The sequence below is a fragment of the Lithobates pipiens genome, unplaced genomic scaffold, assembly GCF_037356315.1.
Source record: "Lithobates pipiens isolate NorthernLeopardFrog02 unplaced genomic scaffold, aLitPip1_a1.2 Scaffold_16, whole genome shotgun sequence".
Lineage (NCBI taxonomy): Eukaryota > Metazoa > Chordata > Amphibia > Anura > Ranidae > Lithobates > Lithobates pipiens.
Genome location: NW_027507748.1, coordinates 166297179 through 166315791, shown reverse-complemented (window position 1 = coordinate 166315791; position 18613 = coordinate 166297179). Strand labels below are relative to the sequence as shown.

General features: G+C 40.5%; 1 protein-coding gene across 6 annotated transcripts in view; it reads right to left on the bottom strand.

Annotated features, from left to right (window-relative positions):
- Positions 1–18613, bottom strand: part of CDKL5 (cyclin dependent kinase like 5) — a 532110-nt gene that overhangs the window by 377510 nt on the left and 135987 nt on the right. For all 6 annotated transcript variants that reach the window (XM_077480758.1, XM_077480757.1, XM_077480763.1 and 3 more), the window contains one exon: positions 16411–16462. The gene's annotated coding sequence lies outside the window, so the exon portion shown is untranslated. The remainder of the gene's footprint in view (positions 1–16410; positions 16463–18613) is intronic.

The window sequence follows — 18613 nt, the reverse complement described above, 5'->3', positions numbered from 1 at the left end:
TTTCCCACATAAAAAGGACTGTGTAGTATTTTGTGTAAGTCAGCACACTCCAAAACACGGTACTGCATTACTATCGTGTTTCCTCGATAATAAGACCTAGCGTTAATTTTCCAGAAGGGCTGCAATATAATCCCTACCTGAAAATAAGCCCTAGTTTAAAATGCTTGTAAAATCCTATAATCCAGTCTATTACAGTAGTATATAATGTACAATGTGTGTGTTTCTGTAATATACCGTATTTATCGGCATATAACACACACTTTTTCCCCCTTAAAATAGGGGGGAAATCGTGTGTGCGTGTTATACGCCGTTATAGGCTGCCACGAGGGGAAGAGCGCTGCAGAAATAGAGCCGGATCTCCTGTGTACTCGGCTTGGCTCAGAGTCACGCTCAGTCCCGTGCCCTGGACATCTCCTAGCATTGACGTCCCGGCATTGGACCGGCGTTATGTCCATCATAGGATCCGGGGCAATGGGCAGGACTGGGCGTGACACAGAGCAAAGTACACAGGAGATCCGGCATTATTTTGGCAGCACTCGTCCCCTCCTTCCCCTCTGTGGTAGCCTATATTTTGGCAAGGCTGCAGATGGACACTGAGCAATGCTGCAGGTGGGCACTTATTAGACTGCAAATGGACACTAATTAGGCTGCAGATGGGCACTGATTAGACTGCAGATGGGCACTGATTAGACTGCAGATGGGCACTGATTAGGCTGCAGATGGGCACTAATTAGACTGCACTGAAGCTGTGGATGGGCACTAATCAGGCTGCACTGATGCACACTGACCATTATTTTGCTTAAAAATTGTTTGTTTTTAAAATTGGGGTGTGTGTTATACGCTGGAGTGTGTTATACGCCGATAATCGTGGTAATTGCGGGGAAGAGAGCTCCAATGGGTCACAGAGCAGAACTATAACAAAGGTATATGGCTCAATTGTATTACAGAAACACACACATTGTACATTAATTACTACTGTAATAGAGTGAATTATAGGAATTTACAAGCATTTTAACTCAGTTCAGACTGAGGATTCCTGTCAGACAGGGTAAGAGAGGGGGAGAGAAGACAGCACATTCTACGGTAGAACCTACCCTGAAAATAAGCCCTAGTGTGTCTTGTATTGCCAAAATTACTATAAGACCCGGGCTTATTTTCGGGGGGAAACACAACATGCATTTTAGTGTGCAGCAATGCAAGTGCATTGAGAAGGTGCATTTGGGTGCAATTCAGAATGAATGGCACCACGTCGCAACAACACGCACTACCCACAGTGCAATAGTGTTCACAGGGCTGGAAGATCCACTAGTAACAAAAATTATGAGGGAGACTTTAAAGAGCCCTATAGATACCAGCACATACCTGCAGCAGCTTCCAAAACCCTCCTGTTATACCCAAATACCCACCTAATCTGATATGCAAAGTTTATTCATCCCTTCTTGCCTCTAGCATATTGCTTTGATGGGAAGTGGGGAAGAAGAAAAATCCCAGAGCCTTGGATTCTGCTATCTGGTGCTCCATTGCAGAGATTTATACTCATTTCCTGTACTGCTGTCAACAGTTTAACCAGAAAGAAAGTGAAGGAAAATATGCAACTGAGAAACACACACACACACAAAATTCTAAGAAAGTTGATTCAAAGGGTGGCTTTTTGTCCTCAAACCCATGTTAAATCAAATTATGGCACAAGAAAATATAGTACAATATTACTTTACCATACCATCACCATATCCCCCCCAAAAATAGCCCCCCCAAACTATGTAATAATAATATATATAATAGCATGTTAACAAATTAACCACTTAAGAAGCGCCCACCCACAATGTACCACAGACGGACGGCCCCATGCAGGCAAATCGACATACTGGTATGTTGCTGCTTGCTTCCGGTTTTAGGGCACGTGCATGCATGCCCACTGCCAACATCAGCTGTGACTGTACACAGTGGGAGTCTGTCAGAAGGTCCTGGCCAAGGATTCATGGGCAGGACCTGCTGTTCGACTGATCAGAGGAAACAATATCTCTGTTTCTTATCCCAGCAAAACATTCACACAAACCAATCAATAAACACTTACTGGGAATTTTTTTTCAAAGACAAAATTTATGAAGAAATTCGATTATTTTTTTTATTTGTTGTGTTACAGAAGAATGTAAAAAAAAAATTTTTTTTTTTTGTCTTTAAAATTTTTAATCTTTTTAATCTTTTTATATTTTATATAACATAAAAAGAAAAAAAACAGTGGTGTTTAAATTCCACCAAAACAAAAGCTCTATTTGTGTGAAAAATTTACACAAAGCTGCATTTCCCCACAAATAGCAGTTAACCACTTCAGCCCCGGAAAGATTTGACCCCTTAATGACCAGGCCATTTTTTTCGATACGACACTGTGTTGCCTTAACTGACAATTGAGTGGTCGTGCGACGTTGTACCCAAACAAAATTGATGTCCTTTTTTTCCCACAAATAGAGCTTTATTTTGGTGGCATTTGATCACCTCTGCAGTTTTTATTTTTTGCACTATAAACAAAAAAAGAGTGACAATTTTGAAAAAAAAAATATTTGTTTTACTATAATATAGATCCAAAGAAAATATAAAAAAAACAAATGTATTCATCAGTTTAGGCCAATATGTATTCTTCTACAAATTTTTGGTAAAAAAAAAAAAAAAAATCGTAATAAGTGTATTTTGATTGATTTGTGCAAAAGTTATTGCATCTACAAGCTATGGGATAGATTTAGGGACTTTTATTTATTTTTTATTGTTTTTACTGGTAATGGCGATGATCTGCGATTTTTAGTGGGACTGTGACATTGCGGCGGACAAATATGACCCCAAATTACACTTTTTGGGGACCACTGACATTATTACATTGATCAGTGCTATAAAAATGCACTGATCAATGTAAAAATGACACTGGCAGGGAAGGAATTAACACTAGGGGGCAATCAAGAGGTTAAATGTGTTCCCTCAGTGTGTTCTAACTGTAGAGGGGGATGGGCTGCCTGGGACATGACAGAGATAGATGTTCCCGATCACTGGGAACAGAAGATCTCTGACGTCCCCTGTCAGAACGGCGATTTGCCTTGTTTACAATGGCAGATCCCCATTCTGCCTCCCGTAGTACAGGTACGTTGGTTCGCGCAGAAGAGCTGACCAGCTGCAGTATGGCAGGCTGGTCGGCAAGTGGTTAAAATAGCACAAGATGGCCTGGTCATGAAGGGGGTAAAAGGGGGTAAAACAACCTCATGGAGCTGAGGTGGCTAAAAGAAAAACACTGTATATTGTAAAATCTAAAAGGGATTTTGTACATATGAACAATCTCATGCAAATTTTATAATATACAATGTTTTTCTTTAAGTCCCATTCACACTTGAGCATTTTTCTACTCATTTTCCTATGCCTGACTAAGCAGAATCCCACTTTTTTGAATTGTCCCTGATCATAGATTGGCTCGTTTACAGCAGACGCAGTCAGGGGCCCTTTAAAATACCTGACAAAAACACTTGCAAGTAACTAGGAATAAGGTCTGCTTTCCATCAACTCAGGTGTGAATGCAGGCTTAAAGTGTTGGTAAAGGCAGTTTTTTTTTTCTGCCAAATAACAAACATGTTATACTTACCTGCAGATCACGGGTCCAATATCAGGATCCAGCTGACTGTCAGGCCGCGTACACACGGGCGGACTGTTCGCCCAACTTTGTCCGCTGAACAGTGTTTCAGCGGACAGTCCGCTCGTGTGTGGGCTTCAGCGGACAGTTTCAGCGGACAGTCTGACGAACAAAGTTTTTCGGAAATCCCGTAAAACTGTCCGCTGAAACTTGGTTTGAGCGGACAGTCCACTCGTGTGTAGGCTTGTTCGTCAAACTAAGTTCCGCGCATGCTCAGAAAGGATTTACACGCCGAAGGTTGCATTGCAGTGTATAGGACGTCGTTTTTCTAGTCCCGTCGTACGTGCCGTTCACGTCATCGCGCACGGTTTTAGCGGACTGTTCGTTCATCGTGTGTGGTCAAGTCCGCTCATTCTAATTTTGAGCGGACTGTTTGTCAAACTGTTTGACGAACAAGGTTGGGCGAACAGTCCGCGCGTGTGTACGCGGCCTCAGTATAGCTGTCTGCTCATATTACTGAAGTCCAGGAAGTACTGCGAGAGTGCTCACCAGCACCCTCAGAGTTCATTGAGAACCACAAGCTGTCAGACACAATGAATGACGGTAGTAGTAGTTCATTAATTCACTGAACTTATCCTTGCGCCCAGGTTCACACTTGTGCGATCTCACACATCGCATGTGATTCGCACCATGGGTACTGATCACATGTGATGTCTGTGCAGTGCGAGTTCAAGCAAACAGCCATTCCTCCCACAATGGAAGCGGATCGCATGGGTGTTTTCACCCATGTGATCCGATACCTGTCCAATTCCTGTGAACCGATCTGGAGGGTTGTCATAAACACTGTATTGACACCCGCAGCGGTTCGCAGAGGGCAGTGTGAAATGCCTGGGGGAAAGATGCAATGCGGGAGCCGGCGCTGTAATCGCTCTGGTTCACGCATCACATATGTGTGAACCTAGGCTTAACCCCTTATGGACCGCCGCACGCCGATATACGTCCTAATTTTGAAGAGGAATATCGTTGTTATGGCATAACCCCAGGATCCTCTTCTTCGGCCAGCGGTCCGCTTTACGATAAGAGTGCTCTCTGTGGCGGATTCGCAGCAAGATCACTTTTATCGGCGGCCCTCTCCCAACGCACTCTGGTGCCCTCCGCCACTTACTGGAGCCGTCGGCAGCGGTGGAGGCGATCGGATGTTTCCCCTTGCTCGACATGGAGACGACCCATCTCCATAACATTCCATGGCGGAAGCAACGTCAAAACATCACTTCCGCCCATAGCTCTTAAAGTGACTTTTTTTTTTATTGCATTTTAGTGTAAATATGAGATCTGAGGTCTTTTTGACCCCAGATCTGATATTTAAGAGGTCCTGTCATGCTTTCTTTCTATTACAAGTGATGTTTACATTCCTTGTAATAGGAATAAAAGTGACACAATTTTTTTTTTCTTAAACAGTGTAAAAATAAAGAAACAAAAGGTAAAATACATAAGAACTATTTTTTTTTTAAACGCATACATGAGTAGCTCATGCATATGAAAACGGTGTTGAAACCATACAATAAGGTATTGCCGCGATTGGCAGAGCAAGAGCAATAATTCTAGCCCTAGACCTCCTCTGTAACTCAAAACATGCAACCTGTAGAATTTTTTAAATGTCACCTATGGAGATTTTTAAGGGTCACCATTCCACGAGCGGGTGCAATTTTGAAGCGTGACATGTTAGGTATCAACTTACTCGGCGTAATATTATCTTTCACAATTAAAAAGAAAACAGGCTAACAAAAAAGTGTATTTTTTCCAAAAAAAAGTGCGCTTGTAAGACCGCTGCGCAAATACGGCGTGACAGAAAGTATTGCAACAACCGCCATTTTATTCTCTACGGTGTTAGAAAAAAAATGTATAATGTTTGGGGGTTATAAGTAATTTTCTAGCAAAAAAAAAAATAATGTTTTTAACTTGTAAACAACAAATCTTAAAAAGAGTCTCAGTTAAGCTAAAAAAACGTTAGAACCACTTTAATGTAGCCCTGCTACAAAGTTTAAACAATTTTCTACAGGGATTTTCTTGGGTTTCTTCATTTTCGGGGGTTGCTGAGGACAATAAGTAATATTTTTAAATTCCTCTCTTTCTTATATGTTTGGGCTCCAACCTGTTAAAATCCGGCTCAGTTTTGGATTTAAAATCTCTAAAAGGATGGAATTCTAAATCATTTCATTTCGCAAGTTCTGTGTTTTTTTCTTATGTTTGTTTCATTTCTTTGGCGCGACTGAAGGTAAACACCAGCTGCATAGAAATCAAACTGTGATATATTTAATAAAAAAACACCAATTCTGGCCCTCTGGAAGCATACAAAGGTAACAGCATTATATTTACTTTTGCCAGAAAAAAAGAGTACGCTGTAGCTTTTCTGTATTTTTCAATAATTTAGTCATAGAAGATCACTACAACCTAACTTGAGCAAATGTACAGGATATATAGAACTTAGAAAGTATATAGTACAACAAGCATCACAACAGGTTCCAAAAGACGACCAAAAACAAAATATATTGGCAAAAGAGGAGAATACAGATTCAGCTGAATCCGACGCCAACTATTTTTCCCCCTAATACCAAAGATACCAAAGATCGGGCATTGTTTACTCCTACTGGGCATAGTCCGGCCCCCCTAAAGTCTGAAGTACTGTAAACTGGCCCTTTCTTTAGAAAGTTTGGAGACCCCTGGATTAAAGTGTTACTAAACCCAGGACCCTGCATTCACTATATCTGGTCTCCCACAGTACACAGGACATGGAACTGCAATAGTTTTTGCTGAATACCTTTTCTCATCAGCAGTATATAGCAGTCTTGTGATTTCTATCAATGTCTGGTTAAAGCCTGTAGGAGGAGTTTTCATTCTCCCCTGATTGTCCTATAAGGCTGCAGGACACTTGGCCCTCAGTCTGGACAGTGCTGATCACATGCACTCTCCCAATAAAATAAAAAAACTTTTTTAGCAATAGACACCAAACTGAGCGTGTGCAGCTTGTCCCCTACCCTCTGTACTATCCGGAGATGAGTTGGGAACACTGGAAGAAGGTGAGGATCAGAGGAGAAGGCCTTTTTAGACAATGTGGAGGATTAACCACTTAGGTTCCACAGTGAGTACAAAAAGCATGCTTTACTGCATATACAGACTGATTTTACGGTTGTGGTTTTAGTAACACTTTAAAGTATGTCTAGTTCATTCTTAAGGTTTACAAATACTTAATCTGCCGTGCAGACAGGAGGTAGTCTATCAGTTGTACATGGATCCCAAAACTGACTGAACAGAGCTACATATCTTATGGCAGCAAAAAAAGGCAAAGTGAAGTAAACAGGGTTACTAATCCGGTGTGTTAATTACTCTTAATAGAATTAGCAACAATTAGCAGAAAATTAGCAGCCACTATATTAATACAATGCATCATAAACTTTAAGCCATAAAGTTAATTTTGAAAAAAGTCCTTAAGGCAAAGCAGCGCTTTCAAATGATGTATACCGTTGGGTAGCAGTATAATGAAAAACACCCAGTGTGACAAATCTAATTGAAGTGCTTGAGCAGTAGTTCATGGACAATTTGGCAGGTGTATGGAGAATACACCTTCACCACACCACGTGATTCCACTCCCATAGGAAATGCGCTTACCAGAATTGTGTCAAAACACACTTTGGATATATTATGCCCAGACAGGAACATCAATGGGTTATCCTCCACAGTATCTCTAAAAGTTCACTGGGACAATGGATTGGTGCCTCTAGTGGCCTATTGAAAAAGACGGAATGACGAAAGGCATCTAGGCGCCACTACATGGCTTGCTGCACTCGTCTACTGATTCGATCTCCTCCTGGGAATCACCACAGAAAAACAAATCTTAATGAACATTGAGAGAGTATCAAGTAATGGTTTGCAATGTTTTGCTGAAGTGCTTTCTTTTAACCATGTTTTTCTAAGTGTATAGGGTTAAGGGGGGGAGCTGTTATATAATAAAATTTTAACAGAGTTACGCTATGAGGATTTGTTTCCTTTATGTTTGAGCCTATGGAATTGCTTACGGTCACATGAGTGAGAATAATGTGGATTGGAGGCACCAATCCATTGTTCCGGTGAACTTTTTGAGATACTGTGGAGGATAACCCGTTGACGTTGCTGTCTTGGCATAATATATCCAAAGCGTGTTTTGACATAATTCTGGTAATTCCTATGGGAGTGGAATCACGTGGTGCGGTGAAGGTGGATGCACTATACAACTGACAAATTGTCCATGAACTACTGCTCAAGAGCTTCAATTGGATTTGTCTCACTGGGTATTTATCATTATATTGTTACCTAACGGCGCACAATTGATCATTTGAAAGTGCTGCTTTGCCTTGAGGTCTTTTTTTTAAATGAACTTTATGGCTTATAGATTATGAAGAAAAAAACATACATACAGCGCATTGGGAAACCTTGACCTAATAACCCATAGAATCCTATGAGATCCCAATAATGTAGGAAATTCACAATGGCTACATAAACATGTGCGTGAATGCCCATAGATTGTCAGATGAAATTGGTTAGATGTTATCTGTGAATGACAAGCCCTTGCTGTGAGAACATAGTTCCACCTGTGTTTCAGGTCAGTTCAACTGGGATCTAGACCGATGACTTATGCCGTGTACACATGATCGGATTATCTGGCGTGTGTGGGCCAAAAGTCCGGCGGACTTAGAAAGAAGTTTTGACTCAAAATTGTCCGGCAGACTGTCGAAATGTACGGACCTGCCCACGCACGGAGTAAAGTCCATTCATTTTGAACGTGACTCCGGGTAGACAGAGGTAGTGAAGGAAGTTAATGTTGCTGCCACCATCGGCGAGATTGACACCTCGCTAGCCCGTCACCCAGTATGGATTTAAAGGGAAACCCCTATGCCGAAAAAACAGCGTGGGGGTCCGCCCATGTGACATCACCCAGTGACCCCGCCCCTTGTCCCTATATAAGTCGCCGCACAACAACAGCCATTAAGGCTGAAGAGAGCGCTGTGTCAACATCGGAAGAAGAAGCAGGGCCCCCCTTCCCTAAAGCACCCCCCATGTTGAGGGCATGCAGCCTGTTATGGCTCAGGAGGGGGGGGTGCTCACTCGTCCCCATCCCCTTTCCTGACTGGCCGGGCTGCATGCTCGGATAAGGGTCTGCTATGGACTTTGGGGGGACCTCCAGGCCGTTTTTTCGGTGTAGGTGTTCCCCTTTAAATCCATACCAGGTGACGGGGCTAGCGAGGTGTCAATCTCGCTGATGGAGGCGGCGACATTGGCTTCCTTTGCTAGTTCCATCTACCTGGAGCCACGTTCAAAATGAACGGACTTTACTCCTTGTGTGGGCAAGTCTGTTCATTTCAAAAGTCCGGTGGACTCCCATCATAGTCCGGCGGATTGTCTGCCGGACCTAGTCTGCCGGAAAAGTCCGATCAAGTGTGGGCAGGTCCACTCGTTCGGAAAGTCCGGCGGACCTCTGCTGCAAAGTCCAGCGGGTTGTCCATCAGACTAAGTCTGTGGAATAGTCCGATCGTATGTACGCATCAATAGAGTAACTAACAGTGAATACAATTAGAATCAAAGTAGTATCTGTCATCAGAACAGCCAGCTGAACATTATGTGGTGAGACAGACCTGGATGGATGGATCCCTCAACCGCCTCTTGGCCAAGGAGGTGGAATGAAACTAGGGCTGTCAGGCTGGTGGAAGTGCCGAGGGGGAATCCAGCAAGACGCACAGGTGCAGGTAGAAAAAAAAAAAAAAACACACGCCCACTGACTTGTTGGAGAGATGGAAAGGCACTGGGGGAGCTGATCAACTTGCTGCTTGCACCTTGAGGAAAACAACCAATGGGACAGGGGGAGCTGAATTTGACCCAGTGGAGTGTTGGTGGCAAGACCGCAGCAAAGCCGGCAGTCATTGGGGGAGTCTGTGACACACGTCCGGCCTGGAGCAGCAGCTGGAACAAACTCCTTGGGAGCACTAAACAGCCCTGCTCTGGAGATCGCTCACCCGTGTGTACAGCGTAAGGTATACATGGCATTTTAGTCCCTTTCTTAAGTTAACGCATGGCGCGTTGGAGCGTATTGATATAGGAGAGGGAGCCTTGGTACATTTAGCCTGCCCATTAATGTATTTGTGGCGCTGGTTCCCCCCCCCCACACCTTCTTGTTTCATATGGCAGGTGAGACAGTTCCTATATGTGCTTTCATTTTTTTTTCAATTATTGAATTATTATTATTATTTATTTATATATATATATATATATATATATATATATATATATATATATATATATATATATATATATATATATATATATATATATATATATATATATATATATATATCAAAGTATATATATATATATATATATATATCAAAGTATATATATATATATATATATATATATATATATATATATATATATAGCTGTCAGTTCCTAAAGTGAAATCCCCCTGTATTCTGTAATGAATTATTCATGCAAGTAATCACTTAATCCTATTTACATGTCAAGTGTTACTGCTTTCTGGATAACTTATTATCAAATTAAATACATAAAAATGTAAAGGGATTTATTTTCCAGGCATAGGAACTACCTGTACCCATGGGCCCCATTGCAGTCACATAGTCTGATTTTAAAGAAAACCTTTAACAGGTCATCCCCACCAAATCCAGTGTTTCAGCTTTGGTGGAATGTGACCAGTTTAGTCACATACAAGATTCCTTATCTTGCTATCTTGACTGTAAGTTCCCGTCCAACCACCCTCATTAGATATTTTTTGTAAATAGGAACAGAAGTGAAAGCTCTGATAAGATCTTATGACTGGAGTTTCTAAAAGATACAAGAAGCCAGGTATAGCAATCCACCAATAAATGAAATATTCATTTTTTGTGAAAGTACTGTCCTTAACCTCCCTGGCAGTATGATTATTTCAGATTTTAGGTGCTGAAAGCGGTAAAATAATTTTGCATGAAAATTTGGCATTTCATATTGTAGTCCTGTAATTCTTAGGAATAACTCACTTAAATCTAGCAGACATCCCAGGTATGATAAAATTAGAAAAATGATCAGAAATGATAATATAATAAATAACTATAAATAATTATACCAAATAATAATATAATAATAATAAAAATTATTCAATAATGTCATGAAATCAAAAACACTGAAATTTGCTCAGTTGCAGAATTGTCACTGTCATTACTTTTCAGTATTTGATGACGGATCTCCCCACAAATCGCTATCGCTCAATTCTGTAAGTGATTCTAATTTATTATCGCTGTTTTCTAGCTGGTCTAAAACCACTTTTGATGTAAAGGGACAGTTTTGGTTGCTATGGACAATCTCCAGTTTCCAGCCAGAAAGAACAGCTTTTATAATATAAAACTGCATGCAGGACACTGGAGAAACCACTAGGGACAAAAGGGATGTGAAATAATTACATACAGCAATGTAATCTGTAAGATTACATTATACTGTATGTAATGTGTGTGTTTACTTTTTGAATTTGGTGCCGTTCTCCGTCCCCGTGCGTCGCAACGCTTGCAGGGAACGGAGCCTGGCGATGTGATGAATCCAGCGGAGGACAAGTCGTTCACAGTGCAGGGGGACATCGCTGGAACCAGGGGATAAGGTAAGTAAACTCATCCTGGATCCAGCGATGCGTTCCCGAGTCTGGCTCGGGGTTACCGCTAATGGTACTGAATTTTCATCCTGAGCCAGACTCAGGAATACCGCCAGGGGGGTTAAAGTGTAAACCCCAACAATACATTTCTCTTATATTCTCCCTTTGAATCTGTTAAATATTACATTGAAAGTTTTTTCGGTATATCTGATAATTGCAAAAAAACAAAAAAAAAAAAAAAACGATTGATCATGTCACATTTCAAGGAAAGTAATTAGCCCTCCCAGTTCTTATCTTGAAGAATGGACTGAAGAATGATGAGCTTTTATGTTGTGGAGATGAGTAAGTGGGTAAGCCTAACATGTGTTGTCAGGACACAAGACTTAGGAGCCAAGTATATTTCAAAGAGGTCATCAGCTATTTTTCTGTATATGCATTAAATAGATAAAACATGGGAAAATTAACAAGATGTACACTTTTTCTTTCTTTTTTAATCCTTACATACACTTTGAAAACAAAATGTGAAAGTTGTTTAACCACTTTCAGACCGGACCAATTTGCTGGTCAAAGACCAGACCACTTTTTGCGATTCGGCACTGCGTCGCTTTAACTGACAATTGCGCGGTCGTGCGACGTGGCTCCCAAACAAAATTGACGTCCTTTTTTTCCCACAAATAGAGCTTTCTTTTGGTGGTATTTGATCACCCCTGCGGTTTTTATTTTTTGCGCTATAAACAAAAATAGAGCGACAATTTTGAAAAAAACGCATTATTTTTTACTTTTTGTTATAATAAATATCTCCCAAAAATATATAAAAAAACTTTTTTTTCCCTCAATTTAGGCCGATACGTATTCTTCTACATATTTTTGGTAAAAAAAAATCGCAATAAGCGATTATTGATTGGTTTGCGCAAAAGTTATAGCGTTTACAAAATAGGGATAGTTTCATAGCATTTTTATTAATAATTTTTTATTATTTTTTTTTTTACTAGTAATGGCAGCGATCTGCGATTTTTATTGTGACTGCGACATTGTCGGGGACCCATCGGACATTTTTGACACATTTTTGGGACCATTGTCATTTATACAGTAATCACTGCTATATAAATGCAGTGATTCCTGTGTAAATGACACTGGCAGTGAAAGGGTTAACCAGTGGGTGGCAGTGTAGGGGTTAAGTGTTCCTAGGGGTGTGTTACTAACTGTGGGGGGGTTGGGCTTTCATTTAGTGTACACTGATCTCTGCTCCAATCACATGGAGCAGAGATCAGCGTCACTAGTTGCTAGGCAGAATGGAAAAATGTTGTTTACACAGCATTTCCTCCATTCGGCCGCTCCGTGAGATGATCGCGGGGATGCCCGCGGCGATCGAGTCCGCGGGTCCCGCGACCGGACTCACGGGGGTCCCGACCAGCGCGGGAGCGTGCCGCCGGCGGCGCGCTCCCGATGGCAGGGCGGCATCGAATATTGGACGTACCTGTACGCCAATATGCCTGCCCGTGCCATTCTGTTGACGTACATCGTCGTGCGCTGGTCGGGAAGTGGTTAAAGGTTTATTCAAACCAGGTGCCCTGAACTATATTGATCTGCAACGCTAAGGGCCCTTTGCTCCTTTTTCCACCTACTGTACTCTGGTCCTGCCCACAGATACAGGCCTACAGGAAGCAAATAAACTTTTCATGATATCCTGAGATTCCCTGTTTCAACTAGACCCTCGGCTACGCCTGTTGGGTCCTCCTGAATCTATAGAATTACATATGTATATGTGCACCTTTTTATTGAGGTCTTGTTTACTGCCCAGAGGCTGATAGCTAAAGCTGGTCATACACACTAGAGCTGCACGATTAATCGTTAAAAAAACGCAATCTCGATTCACCCCCTCTGACGATCTCTCCCGCTGAGAGTAGGCGATTCTTTCAAATAAACAAGTGGAGAGAGTATCTGCTCACTCAGCTGTCAAAAGAAAGTATCCTGGGCAATCTGCCAAGTGTAGAACTTGAAACATTGTAACTAATGCTTACTTCTTAGATCAAAGGGAAAAACTTCTTGTGTAAACAAATAATCTGGCAAGTCTGCTAAGCTTTCAACCACCAAATGCAGGAAGTTTAACCACTTAAAGTCTAAATCTTTTTCTGACACTTCTTTCTTAATTTAAAAATCAATATTTTTTGCTAGAAAATGACTTGGAACCCCCAAACATTTTATATATATATATATATATATATATATATATATATATATATATATATATATATATATATATATATATATATAATCAGAGACCCTAGGGTATAAAATGGCAATTGCTGCAATATTTCATGTTACACTGTATTTGCCCAGCAGTCTTTCAAATGCAATTTTTTGGGAAAAAATACACTTCAATAAATAAAAAAATAAAAAAAACTAAACTGTAAAGTTAGCACAATTTTTTTTGTTTTAATGTGAAAGATGATACGCCGCGAGAATCGGGAGAGAATCGTGATCTATCTTCTAAGCAAAAAAAAATGTGATTCTCATTTTAGCCAGAATCGTGCAGCTCTAATACACACAAAGATTATTTTCGTTCATCCCAGCCGAACAAATATATTCTAACAGATCTTCCCATCCACGCAATACAGTGAAGATAGAGGAATCTCCCGATGTACTGATTATATTTTGACAGCTACAGCTGGCACCTTTCAGAATACCGGAACAGCGGCTGCATCTTATTGGAAGCATCTGCTGTTCAGCCAACAAATTTCTGCCCCAACTTCTTCCATTTTTCAAAGGATGTTGGGCGAGAGGCGGCCGACAGGGCCACTCACGTAGCAAACTTTAGCCGGTTGCACAGGAACTGGTTGTTTGTATAGTGTGTACACAGCCTAAGGTGTGGATCCTACCTTACAACAATGAAAAATTGAGATTAATAAAACACTCCTGTATAAGAAATAGATCTATGACAGCGGTTGCCCCGAAACAAAAATTCAGAAAATTTGCGGTATGTGGCAGAAAAAATCTTCTACTTCCTATTCTTTAGATTCAGCTCCTATTTGATTTTGAACAGTGGATTTTAGGTTAGGGCCAGTGTAACAGGCTACAGTGCCACATACTAACTTGAGATCATTTATACCTTAGGCTCCGTTCACGTATGCTGCGGCTGCAGCTCACAGCATGGGGTCTGGTGTGTCCCTGTTAACCAATTCATATGCGAATTAGCATAGCTCCCAACTGTCCCTGATTTTGAGGGACTGTCCCTGATTTGGAGCAATGTCCCTCTGTCCCTCTTTCCTCCTCATTTGTCCCTCATTTTGGTCTGATCTATATAGTTGCATATAAAGTGCACTTTTTATCTTTCAAAAAGTGTTTCCCAGAGCTAAACCTTTCATCCAAATTCTAAATTGTTGCATTTGTAAATTTTAAAAGCCAATATAGAGGAATAGTAGTGGTAAAAAAAAGCCCTTGTGGATTTGATTAACTTCTTTTTTTTGGTTAATTTACCTTTTAAAGGGGTGTGGCAGGGGGCGTGCAGTAGGTGTCCTTCATTCCCATCTCAAAATGCTGGGAGGTATGGAATTTGGTCTGGATTTTCACCTGAATTGGAACCATAGAAACACAGGACCCTTTTTGAGTGAGGACTACAGCTACCCAGGAGGTGTGTGAACCGGCTCCATTGAGTCATGCGAATTGGATACGGGGAAATCCTCCTCCAATTTGCATATATGTGAACCCGGCCTGAAACTACTATTAAATTCAAAATGTCCATATAATTTAGACGGCACATCACCCTTTTGGTTTTCATAGTCTTTTGCAGCTGTCTATATCATACATTCATTCTGTGTATACTATAATGCAGAGACCTTGCCTTATCTATTCCTTTGACACAAGATATGCAAGGTGCATGTGTGTGACATCGATGTTGTTAGTTTATGCCTATTTCAATACTAATAAAAAAAAAATGTATCCCGAATTTTTTTTAAAATAATATATTATTATTATTATTCAGGATTTATATAGCGCCAACAGTTTGCGCAGCGCTTTACAATATGAGGGCAGACAGTACACTTACAATACAAATCAATACAGGAGGGATCAGAGGGCCCTGCTCGTTAGAGCTTACAATCTAGAAGATATATATATATATATATATATATATATATATATATATATATATATATATATATATATATATATATACACACAATATATCTCAACAAATTAAAAAAAATTATTATAAAAGGGGAAATAATATTTGGATGTTTTTTCTCGTTTACATGATTCGGCGGTCAACCTGATTTATTTTGGGGTTTTCATTTTAAAAGGCAAGTCATTATTCTAGGAATTTAATGGTTTTGTCACTATGACTATTGCTTGCTCACCACCAAGTAGTCATAACTGCATATGTATTTGTTGTGTGATGTGTGTGTGTTTTCCTCATTCTGACATGACACAACTTATACTATCATTGCATCTGGGAAAATAATCCAATCTATGTATAGCATATTAGCTGTCAACACAGCTGTAAAGCAACAATGCATTTCTAGAAAGATCGCACCTCGTAAGAGCTTCAGAGATCTTTATTACCACCGGAGAGAAACTGGTTTTCTGGTCTGTTCTGAACAGCATATTATCTATCGAACAGATTTCTGCAGCCTAAAATACCAGCAATCCAAATGTGAGCTCATCCTTAGAAGGCTGGTGCTGGATCCAGAAGACCAAGTTCCTCATCCTACGCTTCTCTACTCATAAAGGCAACATTTAAAAAGGAAAAAAAAAAAAGGTTTGACATTGCAGTAAGAACAGAAAGTGTCATAATCTTAAATGGTAAAAACGTTTTTTTTACATTTGACTTTTAAATGGCAACTATTTACAGCTTTTTTGAAGAAGACAGCTTCATGGCAAATGGAATACCAGTACAAATACTAGAAGTGAAAAATATATACGTTACGTAATATTCACAAATTAGTCACAGATAGAACTGCATCAATGTATGTACGAATATTCTCCTACATAGGTAAAGCACATCTTCCAACAACATAAAAATGCTATCTATTTAATATCCAAGTACCAAATAGCCTTACTAAAATGAAATCATTATATAGTAGCTAGCTTTATGCTGTATCTTACTGTTTAGGTATAGGTTTAGGTATATTCTGAATTACCTTACCTTAGTCAGTTCTCCACTTTAAAATATCATGTCCGCATAAGTTCAATGTGGCCTGGAGAGATAAAACAAAAGAACAGGAATAAAATATGTGTGATAAAAGTAAACAATCCTTTATGAATTAAAAAAAAAAATGGTAAAGAAGATATCAATATAAACGTGAGTTCCTACAGGGCCCGTTGCTACTGTAAAAAACATCAATCATAAGGACACAATTATCAAACCGGGAATCACATCATTTGTATTTTCTCTCAATTTTCTTTTCTCCTTTTTTGCAGTTTATCAATAGCAGAAGTTTTTAGAATGTTGCTGATATTACCCTAGAATGAATTTTCTAAATAAGACCTGATGAAGTCCATCACACCCCATAGACACATTCTGACTGATCTAGTAGTCCGATAACAATAATTACAATACAGCAGTATTGTAATTAACATTTTGACTCTGCTGGAAAACTGTACAATTGTCTCTCTCTTTAAGACCCCTTTCACACCGAGGGCATTTTGCAGGCGCTATAGCGTTAGAAATAGCGCCTGCAATCAGCCCTCAAACTGCTGCTCCTTTGTCTCCAGTGTGAAAGCCCAGAGGGTTTTCACACCGGAGAGTTGAACTGGCAGGACATCAGGAAAAGTCCTGCCAGCAGCTTCTTTGGAGAGGTGAAGGAGCGGTGTGTTTACCGCTCCTCCACCGCTGCTCCCCATTGAAATCAATGGGGTAGCGCTGTAATACCGCCGACAAAACGCTGCTATTGTGGCATATTGCAGGCGGTTTTCACCCTTTCTCGGCCGCTAGCAGGGGTAAAAGTGTAAAAGTGCCCCGCCAGCGGCCGAAATGCGCTGCAAATCCGAAGGTAAAATGCCGCTAAAAAAAGCGGCATTTTACCGCCGACACTATAGGCTTGGCGGTGTGAAAGGGGTCTTAGATCCTCACAAATACTGCTTTTGAAGTATACTGTCTTCATAGCAAACATGGCCTTCCCTAAGACAAGTCTAAATGCATTGTGATCATTCTCATGTCGGCAAGTTCCCAGTTTAAAACAAAAGAGCCTGTACATTGGCCCCTGTACATGATTTGGATTAATCTATGTATCTTCTTCTGCATATTTACATCTGTCATCTGCCCTGTGGTTTTGCCACAGTGTATCTCACCTACAGTGCCCTGAAAAAGTATTCACACCCCTTTAAATTTTCCACATTTTGTCATGTTACCATCAAAAATGTAAATGTGTTTTATTGGGATTTTATGGAAGTGGAAGGAAAATGATAAATGGTTTTCAATTTTTTTTTACAAATAAATATCTGAAAAGTGTAGCGTGCATTTTTTATTCAGCCCTCTTTACTCTGATACCTCTTACTAAAATCTAGTGAAACAAATTGCCTTCAGAAGTCACCTAATTAGAAAATAGAGTCCACCTGTGTGTAATGTAATCTCAGTATAAATATAGCTGTTCTGTGAAGCCCTCAGACATATTTGCAAAATAGCGCCTGTAAACTGCCTCTTCTGCAGCCCCAGCGTGAAAGCCCAAGTGCTTTCACACTGGGGCAGTGCGCTTGCAGGACAGGAAAAAAAGTCCTGCAAGCAGTATCTTTGGGGTGTATACACCGCTCCTCCACCGCCCCTGCCCATTGAAATGAATTGGCGCTGCTTTTAAAGTGCCTTAAAAGGGCTTTGACGGCATCGCTAAGCAGGCACTTTTAACCCCGCCAAAGCACAGCTAAAACTCTGACTGCCATGATCCTCAAACCAGTTCTGGATTATGCTCTGAAGATTCTTTGCTTCACTCTCATTTCCTATCTGCTGGCCCCAGTGGGGTAAACACAAAGAGCCATGACCTGTAAATTTTACACAGCATAGTTTAAATCAGCCTTTCTCTTAGTTTTTACCCCAGAGGAACCCCAAAAATTATTTTTTAGTCTTAGGGAACCCTTACTGAAATCAATTCATCTTGGGGGAAATGGGAAAATGTGTTATATATACTGGTAGATTGTAGGACAAATAAAACATATATATTGGTGGTCAGAATGCCACTCGTACAGATAGCTACTATAAAAAGATCATTAGTGTCATGCTGCCTTTGCCAAGGGTACTATGCAGACACCATTAAATAGGAGGTCAATCAGTCACAGCTCAAGGAACCCTGGTAACCCCTGCAGGAACCACTGGGGTTTAACAGAACCCTTGTTGAGAATGGCTGGGATAAATACCT